Source organism: Xiphophorus maculatus, chromosome 7 (assembly GCF_002775205.1).
Source record: "Xiphophorus maculatus strain JP 163 A chromosome 7, X_maculatus-5.0-male, whole genome shotgun sequence".
In the NCBI taxonomy this organism is placed as follows: domain Eukaryota; kingdom Metazoa; phylum Chordata; class Actinopteri; order Cyprinodontiformes; family Poeciliidae; genus Xiphophorus; species Xiphophorus maculatus.
In genome coordinates this window covers 28,647,214-28,673,990 of record NC_036449.1, presented here as the reverse complement: position 1 = coordinate 28,673,990, position 26,777 = coordinate 28,647,214, and positions in this window count along the sequence as shown.

Sequence of the window (26,777 nt, the reverse complement as noted above, 5' to 3'; positions counted from 1 at the left end):
AATATTTAGATCTCAAAATAAATAAACTAAAGATCTAGTTTGTAATTTAACTGCTTAGCTCCAATCAAATATTTAATTAGCAAGTCAAATATTTAGCTTGAAACTAAATATTAAGTTCAACGCTAACGGTAGTCCAAATTGCTAGATATCAGCTAAATATTTAGTTTGAGGGTAAATATTTAGCTTGCTAAATCAGCCACATAATATTGTTAAGTTTCACCTGTTAATTGGCCAAAAGGAAATTTGGTTTTGAGTGCAAATTATTTACCTCTACTGGAATAAGTCAATTAAGATAAAATATTTTCAATTAGTTACCAGTCAACACTTCAGTAGCCAGTAAACAAGATTTATTTATTTAAAACAAAGCAGGTTGGAGCTGCTGGAATCCATCCAATGCTGCTGCTGTTTCCCTTTGTTTATTGGGAATAAGTGACTGTAACCTTAGTTACAGAGTAAAGATGTAGAAACCCAGAGGATGCGTTTCCTGTCATTAGCTGGAAGTGGAATGCATCATCAGATGCAGACATCACCCATCCTGAGCATGTAAGACAATAACCCTAATGCAGATTAAAACCAGCGTGCTCATTCCTCACATTTTAATTTCTTAATTTTCACATTGTTAACATTGGCGTTTCATTATGAGGAGAACAATCCGCCGCCGCTCTCGGTGGCCTCCCGTCCTTTGTCCCGCATGTTTTCTTCTTCTCTCTGTGCTCACAGTGGCTGCTGTATCTTTTAATGAGATCACACTTCATTAAAGAAGCCCTTCCCCAGGTCTCTCAATGCAAACACTTCAATTAGCTGCAGCGAGTAGCAGCAGAAAGGAAACGCTACGTTGAAGAAAGACGAGAGAAATGGAGGGATAAAGCAGCGAGTTTACATCCGCATATATCCCACCTGATTGCTGTGCGGAGCCAGCACATGGTTCTACAGTCAACTTCTTCATATAATCAATTTTCTGGAGTCGCTTTCATATCGTTTTCCACATAAATAAACACTCTCGAAGGTTGTTATAGCAACAACGCAAGTGAAACATCTTCCATGTCACTATGGTGATGGAGTCCATGAAGCCTTTGTCACAAGGAGAAGAGAAAACATCTGTGAGGAGCGAAATGCTGCGGAAACTCAGAAACTCATCAGCTGAATTCAGCGACTAACAGAGGGAACATTTCTGCAGCATCATTAGTCACCTGGGGATCATAAACAGCCACTTAGAGAGCGGCTGAGTCACTAAACACTCTGAATGATCGGCTGAATCAGCGCAGGCCTGGAAACTTTGGAAAACAAACCTCAGAGCCCGTTTTCTGATTCTGCCATTGTGGAGTGCGGACTGGCAAACGTTTTGCATTTTGACTCTGATCAGCAACAAACAGCGAGGAGCCTGAAAAGCTTGTTCTGCTTGTGTAGCTTATTTGAAATGGGAGGAACAGACAGCGGCGGGTTTGTCCCCGGGGACATTGTCCCAACACTGTCGGAGCGAGGGCCGCCCATTTGAAGCTCCGCTGTTTGGACAAAACCGGGTTCTGTTTTTAATCCTCTTAATCTTTTGAGAGCTGAGGCTTTCTGAAACAACTTGGCAGGTTTTCCGGCTCCACCGTTCAGCAGCAGACTGAGTCTTCCTCTGACCGTCCTGCCGTGTTGGTGTCTCACTAGCATGTTTACAAAGCTTGGTCGCTCTCACCGAGGATTATCTGTTTCTAGAGATTTGCCAGATTTTAACAGATTAAAATCTTCATTTATCAAACATAATATGGCTGTTTAAATCTTATTACTCAGTACAAATACTAAACAGATTTAAATGACATTATTTGCATGCTGGTTTTAAGGGTGATCTATTATTCTTCCTTAATAGATTAAGTTAGGTTTATGTGGCCTATACAAAACATATTCATTACATTGAAGCACAAAATCATTCTTAGATAATGACATTTTAGCTGTTTTATGGCATCTGTTACTTTAAATCCAAATAAGCTGCAGCTGGCCACGCCCCCTTCCAACTCAACGTTTGAACTCGCACAAGAAAATGGCTGCAAACAGATGCACAATTATACAACCGGACATCTTTGAAAAGCAGAAGTGGAGCCTCCTGCACAACCAACAAGAATGCAGCAAGTGGTTTCTGGATGATAAGTCAACAAAAAGCACTTTCCTCTTCCAGCAGCCATTGTACTGTGCATACAGCGGTAAAACCAAATGTACTGAACCTCTGCCGTGGTTGCTAGGTAATGAGCTGAGCCGAGCCCAGCGTAGCTAGGTAACAGCGTAGTGGGAGGTTTTTGAAACAACTCGTTTTACAGACACCAGAAAACCTTTGACTTGTTGCTAAAAGGCGTCTGGGTTGTTTTTAAAACTGGACCTCAGCTAACACTACCAAAAATGGTTCTTAAAGCAAATAATTAGCTTGTAAATTATCTGCAGCACATGGCAATAATTAGCTTTGCTAACAAAATGCTACAGAAAAGAAAACAAGTGAAAAGTACACTGCAAACAAGTCTACCAAACGGAATCAAACTGTAATCTGCTTCGTTTAAGGGTTGGGTCATCAGCTGTCCATTAAGCTTATGTTAATTTATGACCTAATTCACAAGCTGCGAACAATTAAAATAAATATTATGAAACATAACATCACCTGGTTTCAGCTGGAGGCATTTCTTACCTGCCAGCCTAAACCAGAAGTCACTCAATCTAACTAAAGTGTTTCTTATTCTTCATGATCTTGTTTGTTCGCTGATGTCCTCTAACACAATCCTGGGTCAAAAATATTCCCCAAAAAACACTGAGCCCTGAAAAATGTTCCTAATGCAACACTGTTGGCTTGATCACATCCAGTCACAGACCGGGCAGAACCAGAACATCTTCGGGGAAAATGTTCTGTGTTTCTGCTCTCACAATTCTTTATGTAAATACCAGAAGTGCAGCAATAGGAACATCCGTCTCACAGTCAGAGCTTTATACTGAATAATTACAGTCAGTCTAATTGCACCAATCAGGCTGGGCATTAAAACACCTGCAGAACATTATTTAGGTGCCCCTTATGGTGCCAGGCAGCTCAGAGACGAGAGAAACCTGCAGAACCGGAGTTCCACCTGGAGCGTTTTGGCTCAACACCGGTTCTTATCTACTGCAATGTGATAGCTTGATTAAACCGGAGAGCAAGCTGTGATTTTAATTAATCTAGCACGATGAGTTGTTTCATGTCGGATTGTCCTTGCCAGGACCTGTAATTTCCTCACCCCGACTGATCGGGTCAGTTTTCAGGCTCGAATGTGTAAATGAGACCGAATGTGGTTGATTTAGTCGGTTCTGAACATGCTAGCTGATTTTTCAAAGAGTGACATTTTTATTCTTCCCCATGTAGGGAGAAAACACTCTCCTGCAGATCTGAACCTCGGGAGTGTTTGAATTTCTGAAAATGAGATTCATTTTACCAACATGTGATCTGCTTCAGCCAAAAATCAAACAACAGATCTTCTCTTCCTCTTTGGTGTGAAACCAGGAATCAGCGGTGTTAGCAGTAATCAGTTTTTCCATCTGTTTTTTGAGTGGTTCTACATGAACTTTGCTTCGATTTGGAAAGTTTAGCTTGCTTTGATTTCAACCAAAGAATTTGGGGATTCTTCTGCCGGGGAAACAAATCCGGTAAGTTCTGCCAGTGGATCGTACGACATTAAAAAAAAAAAAAAAAAAAAAACCAGGAGTAAATTTCCACCATTTTGGATTAATCTCAGAAATTTTCTAGAAAAAACAAGGAAATTTCTGTACAAACCTTTATTTTTAAAGTGTAAATGGGTCCAAAGTTTGTTTTATGATGGTTGGTAGCGCTAAGCTAACACATTTAGCTTCACAGCAACAAAAAGGAAAGTTTGGAAATTGACTTTGTATAATTTGTTAATGAATCCATTGGTCTAAAACGGGAGCTGTCCATTCAACTAGAAAAAAACCCACAATTTTTCGTTGTTTCATCCATATTTTTTCAGAGCTACGCTTCAGATTTTAAAATGATGTGATCTGGTCTTTTTGTTTGGAAATTATACACTATGTTGTTGTTGTTTGTCCAACCCATGAAATCACCCAAAATACATTAAAGTGTAAGGTTGTATAGCCTTTATGGGAAGTAAAATATTAAATAAACAAACATTGTGCGTCCAGCAGCCGTTTGGTACTTGATTCATTCTGTCAGACAAAATGTGAAAAGCCTCTGGCTGCATTTCAAACATCACTGGCCCAATTTACGGCGACGAGTGCATTTTGACTTCTGCACGTGCAGAATTCATCTTCGGATTCCTCCGACTGGTCTTTATGAAATATTAATATTTCTGTGAGTGCAGAGTGAATGTGGATTATAAAAAGAAAGGGCAACAGGACCCGAGCTGGAGAACACACTAATCAAAGGCCGTCCGGGGTCAGCGCAAATATCTCAGAGAGAAGAGAATTTCATTTTGAGGCGTTTTTATGAAGCTCGACCACACTACAAAAATATATACCGCTAAGCATCATGGGAAATGTTCAGTCGGTTGTAAAGTTGAGTTTTAAGTCACGCTGAGCTGCAAAGCTTTATTGGTTCCATGTTATTATTATTTCATCTTCTTTCATGGAAAGTTCAAGTTTTCACATTTCCAGTGAACACAACAAACAACTACACATTTAGAAAGTTACAAATAGAAAACTTTGATTAAAGTACTGTAAAAAGTTTTACAGTACTCACAGAGCAAAGGGATCTGCACTGCAAAAACACAAAATCTCACCAAGTATTTTTTGTCTGGCTTCTAATATGAATGTCTTCCTACACTTGAAATGCTAAAAAACTACGTGGCTCCTCTATTAACCCTAAACAAAGTTTTTACCAGCGTTTCACTGAGACGTTGCTCCTATACTGAGCTCAGCAGATGCTCAGTTCCACCAGGTGTTTGCTAATTGCTGCTGGCTAGTCTGAAGGAGCTCAGAAATGTGAAAATACAACTTTAGGAGGAGCTTTGTTCTCAAAGGTGGAGCTAGGCCCACCCAGGCGTTTTGCACAGCTGAATGGTTGCCATGGAGATCAAACGATTTCTCAAACAGGAAAGAATCAAGGCAACACGTTTCGATGAGAGAATGACATCACAACATGATGTAAAGCTCAAAAGAAGTCAAAGATTTGGTTGATTAGATGATGAGGTGTGGTGGTGTTGTTGCTTTATGGCAGGGGTGCACAAAAGTGTGGCCTGAGGGCCATTTGTGGCTCCTGGAACAACACTGCGTGGCCCCCTGACTGCAGTTTGAGGAAGTTACCATTTTGAGAATTTCAATGACAAATTTAGTTCTTTAACAACCATGCCTTCTTTAGACTAAAAGCTCTTCTAGACCAAATATACTGAAATAAAATTACCCAAAAAGTTAGGAAACTGTCCGACTTTTGGTAAGATTAAAAATAGTCACTTTGTTTGACAAGAAAAGAAAAATCACAACAAAATTATTTCGCATTTTAAGCTGGAAAAACAATATGGCCGCCCCCAATAACTTTCAACTGTGGGAATTTGACCCATGTTGCAAACCGTTTGGACACCACTGCTTTATGGGTTGTTGGTGCAGAAACACCAAAGTTCCTGACGGAGTTTGAGCTGGCACAGAGCAACCCGGACCGTCTGTTGGACAGTTTCACCTTCAGGGTTTCCTGGGAGAGCGTCTTGGAGAAATCGCCTGGAGCTGCGTGGAGAGTGACGAGGAATGGCGCTGCTTGTTGTGGTCAGCAGCTGGAAAGCAGAAAGAAAAGTCATAAATTGCAATTTAGGATGACAAATTAATAAACTGCTGCTGACTTGAAAGGTGAAGGCTGTGATGAATGAATCACAGCAAAGTGCTGTGCAGTGAGCCGGTCTGATGAGAAATGTTCCTGTTAAGGTGAAACTTTTAAGCTTTCATAAGAGCTAAACGAAGTCTTACCACTTAAACATAAAACATAAATATAAATGTCTTTTTCATTCAATCTAAGGACATGTTTACTTCTGTTCGCTGCTGGTTTGTACATTTGATCAGCAACATTGTGGAATTTGTTGCTTTTCTACACTTGGGTTGGATTTCATTTTACAACAAAAACAGGGTGAATTAAATTTTACTCCTCCACTGTCTCTATTTTCATTTAATTTCTTAAATGGTATAAAAATCAGTGGTGTCCAAACGTTTTGTCATGAGGGCCAAAATCTCCAAAACTTATTGAATTTTTCCACATTATTTAAAGAAAGACAAATTATTTGGGGCTCAGATGAAGAAAGTAAAGAGAAACATTCAGCAATATAAACAGCATTAGGGTCACTGTCTCTTTAAAAACCATTTCTGTATACTTTATGAGGTTTAATACTTTTTTAAAAGCAACTTTGGGTTCTCTAAAGTTTGTTGCTAAGTAGAGGTCAGTTGATGAAATTAAAGAGAAAGCAAAAAGTATTGTTGTTGAAAGATAATTACTTTGTGTTGTACTTAATATCTACCAGTGTAGAACAACAGTAATAATTAAAGAAAGAAAAAATCTCCATCTGCATCAACACAGAATCAGGAAAAGGGCCGGAAATGGCCCCCGAGCCGCACTTTGGACACCCCTGGGCTAAATGATTAAAACAATCTAATCTGCTGAGAACATTTTTATTCCTTCTTTTACATGAAATCATTGTGGTGTTTGGATTTCTTAAGAGTTTTCTTTTAATAAATGGATCTGGAATAAAAGTAGATGTGTAATAAGACAGAATGAAGTGGATGAACTCTGAACAGCATATTGATCAATTCACTTGATGTTTGGAGAAAAGTTCAAGTTCATCAGGGAAGAGCAACCTAAACCCTCCGCCTGTAAACGTGAAAGTGATTGTAAAATTTTTTTCCTTGGCAGAAATGTTGACTTTAAAAGTAAACATAGGCTTTTAGGGTTTGTATGTAAAGGATGAAGCAGCAATAACTTCCTGAGGCTAATGGAAGCTCTGAAGGTCTTTTTGAGGATAAATAAAACAGGAAAAACAAACGCTGGTGGAGAGGGTTAGTCTTTTACTTGGGCTAACATCAGCACAGTTCAGGTGGAGCGCAGTGAAAAATCTGTGGTGCCGAAATAACAACATGTGGCCAAAAGTCTCACTGCAGCTAATGAAGCAATACATTTTCAGATCAGGGTTATATATAACATTATAACCTGATAAAGATAATTTCAGTTTAAAAAATGTTTTCTTCCCATCGAATCATCGAGGCTTATGTTCAATTCATCCGATATACGACTCAGGAAAAGGTCGTATCAATTCTCTGCAGACCCCACACATCCTGGACACAAATTGTTAACTGTTTTACAGTTTGTGTAAACACTGCTGCGGAGCTTTTATTTTGAAAACTCAGCCCAGGTTTTCTGTCTGATAAACACTGAACAGGATGCCATACATATTTACATTAACTTAATCTTTTCTTCCTATTTAATGAAAACAATAGATATTATGACGGTGCAGTATGGCCACATTAAGAAATAAAATTAACTTTAAAAAATAAAATAAAATAATGAGAATTAAATCATATGACAAAGTATTTACTTTTGCAGAATATTAATCTGCTGATATTCCACCACAGTTGTAATGCAGCTTTTTTGTTGTCATTTTCATAGTAAAACTACTTTATTTTGGTAATATTATGACTTTATTCACATAATGTTTTTTCTCGTATTGCTTCCATGTTATTCTCACGCAAGCGTTTTTGTAACTTTATGACTATTTTCTGATTTTTATTAATTTTTTTCTCTTAATTTTGTAATTTAAATGGAAAAATAAAATTAATTCTGAGAAAAAAGTTGTAATATTATGAGAAAGTATTTACCTTTGCAGACTATTATTCTGTTGATATTTCACCACAGTTGTCATATACTTTTCTATAAAATCTTTTGGATTTTATTTTGTAATTTTATTCTTTTAATTTCATAATTTTAACATGTATTTTCTTAGTATGGCCCTAATACTCTGTTTTAAAATACATATTTCCAAGAAAGAATTACATTTTATTTCATATTGCCTTTTTTGTATATTTATTTTTGAAATGTCCTTATTGAGACTCAAAGTCAAATTTCTGGTTTGTGTGAAAATAAATTTGACAAATAAAGCAAATTCTGATATAAACAGAACATGTATCAAGTTTTTTAAAAATAAATATTTTCCTAACATTTCACAATAATGTTTTGTTTGTGTTGACATCATAAAAAAATCCATAAAAATACTTTAAATCTTGTTGTTGGTAAGAATATAATTGCAAATACAGTCACTATGACAGAAGGATTAAATGTACATTTGCTTAAGTTACTGCAGACCAGCAGCATTCGCCTTGTTGAGCCTAATGAACTGATTCATTCACTCTGATTTAGTTCCATCTGTCAGTTTATTTAAAAAGTGTGCCGTCATGTTTTCCGATCAGCTGATGGTTTGTAGGTTCATGAGTCAGCATTAAATGTTGGGAAGAGAAATGGAGCGTTCACAGAACAGGAGCATGAATCATCCCAGCTGACAGGGAGACAACGGTCTGAAATATGCAATAACTCACCGCACACTGCGAGTCTGTCACTGCAGGTTGAATCCGAATACATCTGAGTGGAAGAAACAGATAGAGGGCTGAATTTTCCAGCCTTTAGAGGAAGGGCACCTCTGTGGAAAGTGAGATGAAGATGCCATCGCTGTGGGTTTCTTTTTTTTAGACGTCCAGGCCAAAATAACTCAGGATGATACCGATGAAGGAGAGGAGAGGAAAGGGCGAGAAAAAGACGGAAAAGATTCAAGATTACGTCAGAGGACGTTTATGTTCCGCTGCATGAATTCGCAAAAGCAAATAGTTATATTTGAAAAAGTTCCTGGAGGGATAATTTATTTATTTTCATGAGAACAAATTTTGCAGGACGATACACTTTCCACAGAAGTTATTGCGATAAACGATAATACTGCTGTTCCGAGAACATTTTCCAGTGATGTAATGGTTTTATTGGAGAACGTTTTCTCAAAGATCAATAAAACTTTAAATTCTAACAAACATTTAACACTGGAACTGGAAAACATTTTAAATATCCAAAATAAACAAAACAAGGTGAATTATGACGTCTCTGTAAACAAAATAGTCCTTCAAAAAAAAGACCAAAGCACCAAACTGAAGACTTTTATCATCCAGTTTCTGGCACAAAGAGAAACAAAAGAAAAACGGCAAATCATGCATGAAGAAATTATTGATTAATTTTAAATCCGATAATTGATTTTTTTTGTTTTTGCTTATTGCGACGGGCCTAATTGTAATTCCTAACAATTCCAATAAAATGAAAAGAAATTAATCTTTTTTTGAAATCATTCTTTAATCTGTCAGGTGATCAGATGTTTATGAATATTTAACTTATAACCTATGACCTCTTGTATGTTCCTCAAACCTGGAAATATGGGAAACGTAACACTTAATTCACCAAATGTGTGCCGACTTCCAGGAAAATATGCAGAACCTTCGATATTAACGTCAGTCAAGGCAAAACTATTCAAAGTTGAAGGATTTTTTATTACATTTTGCTTCCATTATTATATAATGCAGTTTTAATAATGTTTTATTACATTCTAAATCCTGACTTTATTGCATTGTCACATAATGTGGAGTTAGAAGTTTTTCTGAGATTTGTGCTTGTGGGCCTTTGATGAATGGAAAGAAGAGCGTCACTCAATAGACTGGTTAAAGTTATGCCACAACACTTTTCCTTTATTTTTCAGTTTTTTAACCAATTTAGAGGTGAACTTTCTTCATAACCTCTTAAGGTTTTGGTCAGTGTCTAATGTCTGCTGATGATGTTTGTAGTAAACTCTGCAGGTTTCTGTTTGCATGTGATTCATAACTCCCATTGCTCTATTAATTCAGCAACTTTTGGACATTTTCGAGCCAGAGGAGGAGGTTTCCATACTTTGCTTCACAGAAAGTGTAATTCATGAGGTCAAACTGATCGTTTATAAGCCATTTCAATCATCAAATACCTTGAAAAACAGCATCGAACTTCTCCCTTCCTGGTTCGCTGCAGCGTCTCCAGTGGAACTAAAAGCCATTCTGATGAGCTGGGAAAAAAAAAGACCAAATCACGTCCAGATTCAGGCAATTATTTAAAACTTCTCACACTTATTTCACAACTAGGAAAAACGACAGCTTCTTCCATGTCTGTTCTTCATTAATCAATCGACTGGCATTGAAGACAAGATGGAAACCAAAGTTTCCAGCTGCTTTACAGAGGAAAGCTGTGAAAATATTGATCACATTTTAAGCTGATGCTTAAACCTGGTTGGCCACTTTCTCAATAATGTTGAATATTAAACACACATCCTCCACTGACTTCATCCATAATTCTCATTCCGAGCGCTGGGGAGCTTCAGTGAAAACAGTGATAAGAATAATCCTATGTTTCCTTCAGGAGAAGCAAGTTTTCTGCATGAAATGTTATAATATGATCTGATCCTCCTCTAAGACAGATATAGATGGTTCATGATAACACAGGAATATTGTAACTTTGGTTTATATTGATAGGACTGATTAAGCCGGCCTTGGGTTTGTGGAAAAAGCGGGTGCGGCCTTGGATTCAGAAACGAGTCGATGCTTCACTTGGGGATGTGAAGCTCAAAGAAGCTCAGATCTACACAAAGCCCAACTCTGATGGAGCTGCTGCTGCTGCATCGGCGCCTTTGGCAAAACTCATTTCCACTTCTGTGACGGCAGCATTAATGCAGAAAGTCCAGCAGAGATTTTACAGTGACATGAGCTGCTTTCTGCACCACTTTTTTTTACCCACTTCAACAGCAGATAACCAGATTTTTCACACTTTCCAAAGGTAAGAATGAGGAAGAAGAGGGAACAGCTGCACGACTGGGCCCCATGCGGTCCTCAATCATCTTTTTGACATTGTTTGGTTTCTAAATTCTCCCAGAAAGTCCAAAGATGCGACAGCAACAACGTTAAGACATGCTTATAGAAACAATAGGGCAAAATATGACCTAAACGTTCTCAGGTGATGTCACATAACTGGGCACTTTGACTGTGTTCACACAGCAGACGAATCCAATCCAAACTTGATTTTCTCAGCAGTCGGAACAGTGCAATCCCAATCTTTTCATTCCTATAAAATATATTGTAGTTTGTGGCTAAAACATAGAAAAATTGCAAAGTTCAAGGAGTATGAATACTTTATTAAGGCACTGTTGTGAGGTCATACACTAAGTTCACATTTATCCAACTCCAGTCCACTTTTCTAGAAAGTCCGCTTTGTTTGTGGAGGTGTGAATGCTAATCGGACTAATGGAGACCAAAAAAGCTCTGGTGAACTCTGGTGCGGTTTGAATGCATATGTGAATGCCAACAGCAGGAAGTGGACTACGGCACACAGCATTCTGGGTAAATGCAATCAAAGCAAACGCGTTAGCCTAGAGGGAAAAATGACTGATACAACTGATCCAATCTGACGCCACTCCATTTTCGTTTACATTCTGTGAGGGGGGAAGTTGTGCTCTGTGTCTTCTTCAGAGGATTTTGTGTCATTTCTTTCAGTGGTTGTTGGTGCAGCACCCCCACAGGTGAGGGAGTGAACAGGTTTTTCAATTAGTTTGAAAATGTAAAATGCTGCAGTTTGGTATCCCAACTGAACCGAATCTCCCAGACTATCAGGTGGGAGAATACCCACAGAATTTGTATAAATCAGTGAGTTAGTTGATCCTAATTGAAAATCCTTATTATTACATTTTACGTTAACTAAAACACATATCCAGTTTATAATAAGAGTTATGTTGTTTCATTCAGCTGAGATGAAAACATTAGACCTCGAAAAGCCAAAAAAAAAAACAGAAAGAACTTCTCTGTGGGTTTTTGTAGCTTTAACATTTGTCGCTATGTGAAAGGCAGAGCGCACGAAGACAGCAGCGGCATGTCAAGCTGAGTTCAAATAGTTCATATTCATCAAACAGAGAGCTGTGATGCCTCTCGCAGGAGGCTTTTCTGGCAGGCAGGAAGACAGAATGGGAGTCTTGTTGCAGATGGGGCTTCAGTGCTGCTGATGGTCCTCCACTCAGAGTGGGAAAATAAGTCAGACTTACAGCCTCCGCAAAGAAAATGGACTTTTGATAGAGGGACACGCAGCAGTTTTGGCATATTCCTGCACTGGAGCCAGCAGGAAAAATAAAAAAGCACATAACAATAAAGCCTCTACTTCTACAATCTATCTGCATATAGGGGGATCTGCCAGCAGTGACACTTATGCTGTCAGAAGTGATTTCAGCTCCATAACCAAAGTTAAACTGGTTCTTTCCAAGAGTGGAGGGATTTCTTTTTGTGTACACAAGACTGCTAGAAGTTTTCCTGTTCAGCCAAAATCCTTCTGGAGTTCAGCCCGCATTCAATAATTTCTTCTATCTGTCCGCAAGGCAACATCTGTCACTAGCAAGCAATGCACTGTATTTAGGAAAACCAGAAAATATCTGAAGGAATTGGGCCAAACTGTGCCTGTCGGTTGGAATCCAGCATTCGGATGCTGAAAATTAGCAACAATGCTAAGGTTTACTGAAATGTTGACTAAAAAGTGGACTTACTTCATTCAGTGTGCAAATAATAATGTGTAAGCTAACATTAGCAGTAATGCTAATGTTAGCTAATTCTCTTAGGTATAACTAGCCTGTTGACTAACATTGGCTTACTGCACTGAAATTGCAAACAATATGCTGGAATTAGTTTAAATTAACTTTTGTGGCCGTTGTAATGATTCTGTTCGCCCCCTGAATCATTTGGTCTTAACTTCTTGTTAAGAGGTAAAAACATCTTGACAAGAAAACCACTGATGACTTCCAAAGAGTGATTTTATTCTAATAAGGAAACAGTCCAAAGCCGTTTTTAATATTTTGGCTCTTTAATGATATACAGGTGTGTTTTTTATATTTTGCTGAGCTTCTAAAACAAACAAAATAAAATGAAAAATTACAAATTTTTCCATTTCTAATTTGACGAATTTTGTGACCCACCAGCACTTTAAATTAGCCAGTTTTGGTCTCCTGGGAAAATGTTTGGACACTCCTAGCTTAAAAGTAAAGGTTAGCTAAAATGCTGTCAGTAGCATGTGGAGTATCACTAGCATTTGGATTTACTCCATTTAATATGCTAAGTGTAGCTAATACAGCAAACATTAGCTAAAACACTTATTTCAATTAGGCTAAAGTTAGCATGGGGGCTATCATGTAGAGCGACTTGCATTAACTAAATCACTTATTTTCCACATACAAGTGTCACATATGCAACATTTTCTTGTAGGGATGAGAACAAATGTAAAAGTTGTGGATTTTTACAACCTCGTACTGTCAAAGCAGAATTTTCTCCCTCAGAAAAACAAAACATAACAAAAAACGTCAGAAGGTACATCTGTTCGGCATTTTCACCCTCTGCAGTATCATTCAAACAATGATATCGCTGTCAGAGAGACGGAGTTGAGGATGAAAGACAGACAGGATCCTGACAGAGACAGGAAGAAAGAGAGGCATGCTTATGATCAGTCTCACTCGGCACACTGATCATCCCTCATGGCTGTTTATCGGCCATGTTTACTCAGGGAATTAGCACACCGACATGATTCCCTCCATCATGAGGTGCGGCACTCTGTTTCCAGTAGAACTCAGAGCTGCTTTAAGATGAAAAAAACAAAATATCCACAAACCTGTTCAAGCTCAGACCTCATCATGTTAGCCTACTTAAATCTTAGTGATTCAATAAAATTCACAAATCAGTGTAACAGTTTTACTTTAACAATGCTGCAGACATGAAGTTTGTCAAAATGTGTTTATTCTTTGAATTTCATTTGTTTAGTCAAAAAGTTGTTTCTCCAAACATTTATTGATGCATTAAGTTCTGTTACGTTGCTCATGACGATTGGTGGTTACCATAGCAACCGGTAACCAACAGCTCCGCCCCCTTTTTTTCTGTTGCTGTCTGCAACTGTGGTTTGCATCAGGATCAGCTCTGTGTTGTCTTTCTACTATGTTTTAACGTATGTCTTAGACAAATTAAAAATGTTGTCATTGTTTCATGAGTAACTTTGCTGTTTTCGATGTGTTTTTAGCCCTTCTTCAGGGTGTGTCCGTGTTTTTGTGATAAAATCTGGCTGTACAGACATTTAAATCTTAAAGCAGTTGTGTTAGTTTTGACATTTGCATTGCTGTTTTGTAATGTAATTTGTTGTAAAAACAAAACAAACAATAATTTGATTAAATCCAACTGCTTCCCATCCTTAAAAATATTCTTGTTGAAGCATATTAAACTTAATTATTTTTTATGACCTTGCAGATTTTAGCAACTTGATAAAAGGTTCACATTGTTTCTATCAGCTGGTTCAGTTGAAACCAGATTTTAAATACACTAAATAAAAAGACACACATTTTTTTCTCTCTGTCTGAAGTTAAATTTGACCCAAACTTTCTTGTTTTTCTAGAGTTTTCTTTTTACTTAAATTCTTAAGTATAAATATAATTATTTAAACTAAACTTCCTTTTTCTTACAAAATGAATTAAATATTCATGCTAGTCGTTCAACATGCTAGTGATAGGCATCATGCTAACATTAGCCTTGTATCTAAAACAAGCATTTTAGCTAATTTTTGATTTAGACGCTATGTTTAGCATACTAGACTTAGCAGGCTAATGTAAGTCAACACACTACTGACAGCATTTAAGCTAACCTTAACATATTGGCTAATTTTAGCTAATGCTTACATACTGTGTGGAGTAAGTCATTGCTAGTCAACATACTAGTGGTAGCCCACATCCTACTGATAGTGTCAACATGCTGGTCGCTCTACATGCTAATGTTAGCCTTACAGCTAAAATGAGCAGCTCTGCAAATTTTTGATATATTAGCCACATTTAGCTTGCTAAATGAAGAAAGTCAATGAAAGTCCACATATTTGTGATACCTCACATGCTACTATCTATTCAAATGTCTTCAGAAATGTTGTAGTTTAAAGTAAATTTCCTTTCTCACACAAAATGAATGAATTAAACATGGATGACGTTTCATATAGACAGACAATCAGTTTGGCTCTTTGACTCACCGAGGTAATGAGGCAACGTAGCGGAGGCCTCATCAGCCTGATGGAGATCATAAACCAAAAACCATGAAGTGAACAAATGATTTGATCTGCAAAGAGTTTAAAAATGTAGAATTTTCCTGAAATTGCATAGAAATGAAGCAACGTGATTAAAAGCTGCATTAGTTTATTATACTTTAGTCACATAAGATCGAAGCCGACTTTCCCATCTGCTTGGCTCTTTGGTGCACAGGTGTGAGCCGAGTCCCGCCAGGTGTGAGGTCCTTTCACGCGAGACAAAGCCAGTTAGTAAGAACTGTGTCATGTTCATTAGTCACTTTGTTGATTTAATCAAAAGCAGTAATCATAGCTAATGCGCAGTAATGAAGGATTAATATTAAAACGGCTGGCAAAGGCTTTTGAATCGGCACAAAAACAAACCTGGAGGGGAGAATCGCTGCAGATCCGATCGACAAATTATCTGCAGATGATTCAAACCGAGAGGCAGGAGGACGATTCTGGACGTTAACACTGGTGGACGGCTAGGTTAGCGTGCGTCTGTCCGTCCATCCGTCCATAAAGTCTTCCTCAGTCAGCTTCTATAGAAAAAGCTGCTTTGCCTCCAGAGATCCCGATAATCTCTGGACTTTAGCGTTTTATTCATCCTTTGAATTTCTTCAAGATAAAAACAATAAAACTGAACTCTCCTTTTCTCTGCAGGGTTTCTTCAGCTGAGTGTTTGGGGAACTGAACTGATGTTTAGCGGGGTTATTGTAATAAATCTAAATCTGACTCGGCCTTTTTGTTTTCTACAGTAACAGACGGACCATGAAGGTAATAAAACTCCTTCATAAGTCTTCAGCATCACCTCGGTTCTCATCTGGAGATGCTTAAACATCCATATGCTGTTTCTCATATCTGGAAAAAGTGATTAATAATACATGACTTCATGACGGCTACATCAGAAACCATATGTTCACTGTCCTCTCAACAGCTACATCTCCAATGTTCATGCTAAAGAATAAAAGGTCTGTAGCTTGGACTCAATCATTAATAGTGTAATTGTAAATATTTTGCATCAGAAACACAGAAACGTGTTTGTAAAATCAGCTTGAGCTGAAAGGAAGTGATGCATAAATCACGGAAACTAAAAACTGGAGTTGAGTTTTTCTTGTCTTCATGAATAAGTAATTTAGCCTCACCATATGTCATCAGGTGAAACTGGACCAATAATATCATGCATGAATAACAGATATTTCAAACCGGACATGTTTATGAGCACTATTACCATTCTGAGGAAGAATAAACAGAAAAATAACGGAAGAAATCTCCGATTCCTTAATGTCTTCCCCCACTAAGGAATCCGTGTCATCATTTCATCAGCTAGCATAACGAGGTGAGGCCGTGTCCACGAATCGTTTCTAATTTCCGTCTGTGCCAAAGAAATGACCTCACGCGCTCTGGGAGCAGCTCATTTGTTCTGTGATAATGTCTTTATATTTCCGGTTTCCTCCAGGCTGCGGTGCGCTGCGACATGACGCGCTCTGCCACCGACAACCAGAGCCGTCAGGGTTGGATTAACAACAACCTGGAAAACATGGAGGGAGCAACATCCTAACTGGAACAACACTGGTGTCCAAAGTGCGGCCCGTGGGCCTTTTCCCGGCCCCTGGGCTGGTTTTGTGCGACACGTGACTCCAATTCAAGATAATTACAAATTGGCACCGGTGGTTGAAGATTTTCATTTTTTATTTTAATCAGGGCAGACAAAATGTAAATTTTACAATAGAATGTGTTAATGTTTTGGAATTACAACAATTTACACAACAGGAAAATTATTTATTTCACTAATTTAATAAAAGCAATGCAACTTACTTTATTGTTAAGTAGATCTAAAAGTCAATCTTTTGTTTCTTTTTTTTCTGCTTGTTTTTGGTACTCGAGTCATTTTGACCGGACGTCAATATGACTTGTACATTTTACGGCTTTTCTGTTCAGAAATCCACTAATAAAAATGACCATTTCATAAATCTCGTTGTCTGTGGAAGCACTGTCTCATCTGATGACTTTATGATTGAATGCGTTCCTGCGGTGCGGCTGGCGAGTGTGTTATCGGTGCGCATGTGGCGTCCCATAGAGACGGAGACGGTGACAGCTTTCTCAGAGCCGCTCAGGCACAATTAGATGGATGGATGATGGATACAAAAACATCCTGCTGCCGGAAAAATACAGCTTATGGCTAACTAGATCATAATGGCTGCTGTTTCTTTGTGTCTGGAGTGACTCTGCTGATTTCTAGAGTCCTGATGTGTTTGTGGTTTGAGGATTCCCAGCTTGCAATCATCGTCTGTAAAGAGAGTTTAGAGAACAAATGAACTAATGAAGAGGTTTCAAACACCCACAGACATAAAAATAAACATATATTTATGGGCTGTCAAATAGAAAATGACCCATAAATGATGAGTTGCAATGACTTTAGCTGTGGTCACATTCCTGACTCAATGTACACTTTAACTCATCTGTCTGCATGATAATAGAAAGCAATCACTGTTTTTTTATACTCACTCTTTATTTTAATTGATTGAAAAGAGATGAGGACAATGAGTGGAATAAAAATGGGTCATAAAGAGAGATGAGGAGAGTTAATGGGGTAAAAGAAAAGGTCTTAAAGGGGAAAGTGGAGGAGGAGTGGAATTTAAAGGCAACATAAACGAGAAGAAGGAAGAAATTTGGGAAGAGGAATGAGGAGGATGAGAGGGAAGAAGTGTTTTATAGATGAAAAAGTTGTTCATGTAAATGTAAAGACACCATAAAAATAAATTAGAGGGAGAAACCGGGTTGGAAAGAGGAATCAAAAGGTTGAAATGAGTGAAAATGAGAAAAGAAGAGGATTGTGGGGCTGTAAAAACAACAAAGAACAATTATATAAGAGATAAGTTGGGTTTTCAGAGAGAACGGTGAGGATGAGGGAGATGAAGATGAATAAGGAGGATGAGTGGGATAAATTCAGGTTGTGAAGATAAAAACGGCTTTTAGAGAGGAAGAGTTAAAATAAAAAGATAAGGAGAATAAAGGGATGGAAAGACTAAAAAGGAAATGAAGAGGATAACGTGGATGAAGAGGAGGATGAGGAAGATAAGTGGGTGGAAAGGAGGATTTTAAACAACAGTGGAGAGTATAATGCGAATAAAAATGCCAAAAAATTAATAAGAATGATTACTGGGATGATTCAGTATTAAAAAAGGGGATGAAAATATATTTTAGGGGGATCAACAAGCTTCATAAAGACAGATGATGAAGACTATGGTGGTGAAAACGGGTTGAGGAAGACAAAGGATTAAAGGGTCAAGAAAGAGGAAAAATGAGTAAAGATGAGGTAGTGCACTGTAAAAACTCAAAATCTTACTAAGCATTTCTGGTCTAATTTCTAGTGCAAATATCTTCGCACACTTGAAATAAAACAAAACTTTCAGTAAGATATAGAAACTTGTTTTCAGTCAATAATTCCTTGATATTGGTGAAAAAAGTTCTAGTTTCACTGGCAGATAATTTCACTTATTACATGGGAAATATATTATGTTATAAGTGAAGTTATAATTTTTTTTCCATTTTATAAATGAAATGTCTGACAATAAAACTGGTACTTTTGCACCAATATTAAGGAAGGGAAAAAATTGTATAAAAGCTTAAAACAAGCTTCTATATCTTGCTGATAAGTTACTTTTACATTAGTTTTGTCTTAATTAAAGTGTACTAAGATACTTGCATTAGAAACTAGACAAAATACTTGGTAAGATTTTGTGTTTTTGCAGTGTGGTTAACAGTGAACTTACATTCTGTTCTTATTTTAACTCAGATTTTATCCAGAAAGCTATAAACTCTCATATTGCCAATGTTAGGGTGCGACCTGTTCTCTTGATTAACATGAAGTATCGAAGTATTGTCCTGTGTTTCTTTGTCTTTGCTTCATAGAGGAAACTCTGGGGAACAACATATTCATGGGAACCACATGTTACAGGACTAAAATATTTCCTCTTTTGTCAGTGTGAGCATTAAGCAGTCAGGAACAGCAGGGGATAAAACAGACAAAGTGTTTGATTTCTGCAGAAATGCTGCTCAGGATGAAAGACGCTGCATTTGCATTGAGACTGAAATGACTAATGCACCACATGCAACCAAGATTTACCTGCAGTTTGGAGGGAAAAAACCGAGTTTCTATAAAGGTAAGTGTTAGTATTTTTATGTAGGACGGCCCAGGATTGCAGAGCAAAGATTGTGTCAATATGAAGAGTCTGCAGAATATTTCCTTCGGCGTCTCAGAGCGCGGTGCTCTGATGAGGTCCTGCTGAGCTTTTAACACCTGGTTACAGCTTCAAACCTTTGAATAATGAAACAGAGTCAGGTGTTTCACTGAGTTTTCCTTTAAAGACGAGTGAGGCAAGTTCTGTCAGACCATCGGGGAAAAAAAAGAGACAAAAATAAAGCAGGAAAAATGAAACCTACAACAGAAAACAGGTTTAAATACAATCATCACGGCTGCATTGTAGATTTCCTCGGATTGCATCATCAACTCTTCTAGCGATAGATTCCTTCTGGATGTTAACATTTCAAAGTCAAACAGTTAACAAAGGGCAAGGGAAACATGGAGGTTTTAAATAACAGCCTCCACATAACGCAGCTTTTAAATCAAAACTTCTGCTGATTACTGAACCCGTTTGTTTAGGAAATGCTTTGCTCCCTGCAGTCAGAGCAATGTGATAACGCTGAGCAGCCATAGATCTGATTATTTCCCCTCACTTCCTCCTCAGAGCTGCTAAAAGCCACATGCTACAAAGTTCATTATGACAATTCACTGAAGTGAAAGCTCATCTGTCTGTTTCAGAGCTTGTAACTCTCCTTGGATGATAATATGAGCTCTTATTCTGCTCATGTTAACATTTGTATTGATATCAGAGCAGCTCAAACTGTGCAAAACGTTAATGTTTGGAATTTAAAGGATTTGAGGAAAATTTTTTTACACAACTTGATTGTTTTTCTTCACATTTTGACACATTACAACCACAAAATTCAATGCATCATAAATTAATGCATATTTGTGAAGTGAAAGAAGAAGAATTTTGCTTTTAGTAAACAGAAATCTGAAAAAGTTGACATACATTTTCCTTCAGATCCCTTTACTCTGATACCCTAAAGTACAATGAAGAAGAGAAAAGATGGATGGACCTAAATACGGAAAAATCCAGGAAGAAAATCTGCTTTAGACTTGTATAAAAAACAAAAAATACATTCATGATTCATTCCAATGTGAAATGGTTTTGATCAAATGTGTTAAAATAGTTCAATTATAGATCGGAGCTAAAATCTAATTTATAATTAATAGCAGGATTGTGAGTTGTTTTGCAAAGAAAAATGGACAGAAATGTGTCTAGATGTACAACAAAACTAATGTACCAACGTAAATTAAGAATCAATTGTCCAAATTATTAAACGAAGCTCTGCTTTACCAAAATAAAGATTTTATCTTCGCTTGTGCACAGTATTGTGACATGGTTGCTCGAAAAACTATTTCTGAATTTGAATTGAATTTAATCTTAACCTTGAGAAAACCTGTCTCAGATTGTTGTACAACTGAGAACGTAAGAATTGTTGTTTTACCAAACTTTGCAGACGAGACAATACGCTTCCTTGAACAGGTTAGGACAGATTTATGTGCATTAATTTTATTTTTTTTTGCACAAAATGATCTTAGATGATAAAATTTTGATCTGCTCAGTTCTGCCTATGAGCTGTTGCTCAATCAGATGCACAATTATACAACCGTACATCTTTGAAAAGCAGAAGCGGAGCCTCCTGCACAACCAACAAGAATGCAGAAAGTGTTTTCAGTCAACAACAAAACACTTGTCTTTTCCAGCAGCCATTGTAGAGAGCATGCAGCAGTAAAACCAGCTGACCAAACGTGCTGGAGCTCAGCTTGGGTTGCTAGGTAATGGGCTTAGCTTTGCTGAGGTTGCTAGGTAACGGTGCAGCGCCTTCTAATTTGTGGCAATACATCCAGGAGGCTTTTGGAACGGCTCATTTTCCAGATACCAAAAGAACAAGCCGGATGATTTTTTTTTGAAGTGCTTTAATTGTTTTTAGAAACAGTAGAAACCCAAAGAAAAGTAGAAAAAAGTGAAAAAATGTGAATTTTACAAAATATGTTCCCTTTAACAGTTATTTATAGGCAAATCAAACCTTTCGTTGTTCATTATGAATGTAAAATTGAAAGCTCATTAAAATACATAAAAATCTACTTGTATTCTTTTTGCATTTTTTATTTAGTTGGAAATGCCCCCACTTTTCTCCATTTCCTCGTTTCCAGCATTCCCATTTGTGCTTGTAAGTCACACTGCGATTAGGCCTCCATGCTAAACAGCTACAAATCAGTGTAAGTGAGAGCAGATGGCGTGAAATCATCTCTGCGTTGAAGGACATTTGTACCTGAATGAGGCCTGTGTTATGAGGTGAAGTGGACTCTCCATTGAGCCAGCTGGCAGCCGATAATAAACCCGAACTGCTCCAAGCTGTGAGGTTCAATACGACACCCTTTGCATGCCACGCAGGTAGAAACGAAGCCCAAGGGTATCTTTAAATGACGCTCCTGCCTCTAAAGCAGAAAGTTGTCAAAGTTAAGAGAAGGAGAAAAGGGGAAATAACTAATCGAACATGGCTGTTTTTGGCTGCCATTATCAATGCAAGGCAACAAATCCTCACTAAGCCAGAGTGTCCATAATCATTACCGAACCTTGTGAGCCATGGACAAAGCTGCAAGTCAAATGAGGCATACTGGTTTTAATGGGCTTTGCAATTTATATTCTCTTTCCCTGTGTGGCAAATCCTGCCATTTAAGTCCCATTGGCTCCATCTAATGAGAAGCAGCCTCCTGCAGAACGGGTTTTTTTCTCAGGATTTTGCAATTAAAGGCAGATTTGTTTGGATTTTCACCTACAGTCACAGAGGAAAACCTCAGTTCCACCTGCGTTGTTTTCCCATTCCTGTGTGAGGCCGACTCAGCGTGCATCTGATATTTCTGTTAGTTCACCAGCTTGTGTCCAAGCTTCATGAAAAAGGAAACTGAAGACAGAAAAACAAACTTCCAGTGAATCTGCGCTTTAATGAAGCAGCTTTGATTGAAATATCAAAACTAATTTATATAATAGACGAGTTCTCCGTTTTTAGATTAAACTGCTGTAGTAAGTTAAATTTCTTTTTACACTATTTTAAGTGTTTCAATTCCACCTTGAGTGCTTACCAATTAACTTTAGGTCAGAAAGTTAACAGATTAACAGGATAAAGATGATTTATGGTGATTTTTAGTTTCACTATTCTCCCATGTGACGCAAAATGGACAAATAACGGAGATTAAAGTTCAGGAAAACATGATGGAAACATTTCTGTGTGTGTCAGGGGTGAATTGATGAGGCAATTGAATCAAAAGACGGTCATGCATCATTTCGTTCCATTTTCTTTTTAGTTGTGAATGTCCGGCACGCCTGGATTATTTTTCTGCTCCTCGCCTGCTCTGGTTGGGTAAATGGAAAGACTTATTTAGGCTGAGATGAAAGGCTGAGGTAAGACCAGGGAGACTTCAGAGGGTTAGCCATGTGATGCACTGTTTGAAGCGCATGCAGACAGACAATTTCAAAGACATCTGGAGACCGAATGGCCACTGGCATGGAGTTGCCATGGCAGCCATGTGCAGCACTATCCTCCCCTCGATCCAAGCAAGCTCTGGCTGGATTATAATTAAATAAAACAAAAAAAAATCCAATGTTGTACAGGAAAGTATTATGCAATTAAAGCACAAAGTTTCTCCCTACCTTTTGTGCAACTGAGTTAAAGACAATCAGATTAAACAAAAAGGAAATGATGATTTTGTAAACACGACTCCTCAGCAGGAAGCTGAGGAGCTTTTTAAAAGAAAATATGGAGATTTAATCCTCTTTTCCATGAACCTCCCTCAGTAATTCAGCAAGATCTCAAACTCATTCCTGATTCTACAGAAATCACATTCGACTGATGATCGACAAGAAAGCATCAGCCAGTCCTCTGACACTGTTATCAACTTAATTCTGGTTCATTTATGGACTTATAAAGAGCTGTAAAAACATCCACATATGGAGGGCAAATGAAGCGCATAAAAAATGTAAGAACACAGCAAAAACACAAAATATTACAGGTTACTACAATATCACTTCAGCAAGATAAAGGAGTTTCTTTTAAGTAAATAATTGCTTAATATTGGTTAAAAAGTATTTATTCCTTTGGCAGCTACATTTGCTTATAACAAGACAATTTCTCCATATGACAAGTGGAATAATCTACCAATGCAACAAGAACTTTTTTCACCAATATTAAGGAATTATTTACTTAAAACAAGCTCCTACATTTTGCTGGTAAGTTACTTTTAAATTAGTTTTTTCTTAGTTTTATCTTAAAATGTACAAAGATATTTGCACTGGAAACTAGACAGAAAATATTTGGTAAGATTTGGTGTTTTTGACGCAAACACTCAAACAAACCAGAGAAAGCAAACTAAACATCTGGACCGGTGAGAACAGGAAGCTGGTTCCTAAACATGGCTGCCACCACCGAAAAGCCCCAGTTATCCCAGCATTTAAATGTCCAGTAAGAGCCCACTGGATGACCCGTTATTTTAAACAAACAAACTAAAAACAAAACAAGAAAAGATCATGGGTCTACTGTAATACAGCAGTAAAATGTAGGGCGAGTTTAAGACATTGATTGTAAATTCATGACAGGTTTACATGGAACTAAACAGGAGCTGCAGTCTGATCAGCCATGTTGCATTTTATCTGACTTTTGCATCACTGATGTGAGACCCGCATCCTATTTCTGCATCAGATGAAGTCAGACGCAGTAAATCTGGACATAAACGATGGCTGAAAATTATAATTGTGAAATTACAAAAAGAGTTTGCAACTGAAGCGCATCACATCATAATCCCACCACTCTCAGTTCTGACTTCACATCCAAACTGAAGAATCTACTGAAGTTACAGTCAATGATCCACAAAATACTTTACTACTAGTTGAGCTTTTTTTTTTTTAAGCTTCCTTCGTCTTGTTCTGATGTTGTGACGATCCTGTCGGCTCCCATTGCTGAAAAAACTTTAAAATCGATCCGTAGATGCCGACGGCTGTTATTATTTCTGAAAACGGAGCGCTGCTGTTTGTATTTAATTAGCAGCATGAATGATCATGCAAAGAGAAATCGGATTTTAGCAAAAATTAAAGCTAGATGAGTACTTATTTAAAAACACTGTGCAGGTAAACTAGCATCCAAAAAAGCCAAAGAAACAAACATTGTCTCCTTGTTTTGCTACGATTTAATGGACCCTGAATGCAGTCGGGTTTGTTTAAATGTCCTGTGAAAAACATCCACTGCATTGCTCAAGAAATGCCACAACAAACAAAATAATCCAACCCCACAAAAAGAAGAACACTTACTGACGCACATTTAAACTCTTCTCTCTGCACAATATCCCAGTCACACCATCCAGAGCAAATGTTTTTACAGCTGCCAGTGCAGGAAAGCAAAAACTTTAACATTCTTATTTTTCTGACATGAAAGAAAAGCAATTAGTCACAAAGCATGAGAGAGAAAAGTTCATGCCATGAAACTCTGTGGAGATGAATTCACTTCAAGCGCCGACTTTGTTCCACAGAGACTTTTCTCCTGAAATGATAATTAACTTTCTTTCCCCCAAACTCTGGAATATTGCTCAGGTATGTCTTCATGCGTTAAGGGAAATGGTGTGTTGGTGCCTTTAGCATGGGAAGGAAACAGCATAATGAAAAATATATTTAAAAAAGAAAAGTTTTCCTCACATGTGCAACAGGATAAATAGGAAAAGATGACAGGAATGAATGGAGCCGTGAGGAGTGGAACATAATCCAGGATTCAGTGGAGCCAGCGGCTCTTCGGCAGCGTTGGGCCGCGGTCACAGAAACAGGAGGATGAGGAGAGATCAAGAGGGGTAAATAAAGTAAAACAGAAGCTGGGAAATACACAGAGTTCAAGAAAAGAAGCGCCTGAAGCTAAAAACAATCACATGAGCTCTGATCCAGCAAGGTCCACGCATAAGGTCAGCGCTTTCATTCTGGCCTTTCATTTTGGAAGGAAAAACACAGACCACCTACTGCGGCGGTTTGCTGCTGAGGATATTAGTCCTGTTCTGGAGTTACTCCTTTTGTTTGTTTCTCAGACAGAAACATCTCGGCTGGAAACTCCGACGTGGAGAGGAGGAAGCTTTCGAGTAATAACACGAGCCGTAAGATCCGTTCTCATTGCAGCCTGGGAGCTTTAGGACGGGTTTTCACTTCCACCATCCTAATCCTGATCAGAAATTAAAAACAAAGTTCAGGAAACCAGATCAACTCTGTCAGCACATTTAGAACTAACTTCGTACAACTCCTGGAAAAAATACTAAACACAAACAAAAACGATCAAGTTAGGCAAAGTTCGGCTTTAAACACGGTTTAATTCAGACAGGTGGGAAACTTATGCTCTTATTCCTCACTGGTTTTTGGGAAATCTTGTTTTAAATCTGTAATATGTTGATGTATCTCTAACAATCAACCAGGAAGGTCCCACAATGGGACAGCAAAGTTTCTGGTCAGCTGATCAACTCAAATCATGTAACACCATAAGTTAAATACAGAAAAACTAGTTAAAGCTTCTGTGATATTTTCATTACAAAACGTTTCAGCCATTTTAAAAAAATCACTTGATAAATTTACTTTCTCTTCTGCTCTGAGGTGCGTTCACACCAAACGCGTCTGGTTCACATTAAAAGTTTATGTCTAATGCTGCGCAATTTGAAGCGTTTTGAGTTTTAACTTTCGCCACTCGAGGCGGAGCATCAACCAATCAGAGTGACTCTGCTACGTGACGTAGTGGTGCATTTTCTGACGTGATCTCAGAAATGGAGGATAATCGAATTGTCGCTGTTTGCTCTTTAATCTATGACCAATCAAGTTCTGACTTCAGAGACAGAAAGAGAAAGGACCTTGATTGGAAGAGGATCAGCGAGGAAGTTGGAAAGTTGAGCAAGTTATAACTTTTACTATTTGAAAATATTTTCCCACGTTTGAATCTGAATCCTTCCAGCAAAAACGTCGAGTCACATTAAATAAACTTTAAACAAACAGTGAAAGAGTTTGAGGGACACGCATGACAGGGAGTCTCCTCTCAAGATTTAGTTGCCAAGAGTGATTTTGATGCATCTCATGCGACTCTAGAGCAAAACGTCACGTGTCTGACTTCAAAGTCGACACGAACTTGAAGCGTCTGAGGCGTTTTTGACTCGTGTTTGGTGTGAACGCACCATTAGAGGTTAAAGTTCAAAATAAAACTCCTTATCCTCCCAAAAATGGTTTTCACATCGTCAAAGTATGACTTCAATTTAAAACATTTATGTGCGGAGATGTGGAAGTGGGTTCTGGCAGGTAAATAATAAAAGTACACACAACTCAGAGCCGGTGAGGGTCTAACAAGGGAGTTTCAGTTTTCCACTTGTCAGGACTACATTTATGGAAAAAAGAATTCAAGTTTCACAAAAAATTGTCTGCAAAGATTGCTGAGAATAATTTTTGTTGTTTTGAAACCTTAAACTCTTATTATATGTGACCTATTATGCTTCCTTGAATATATTACAATTTCACCAAAC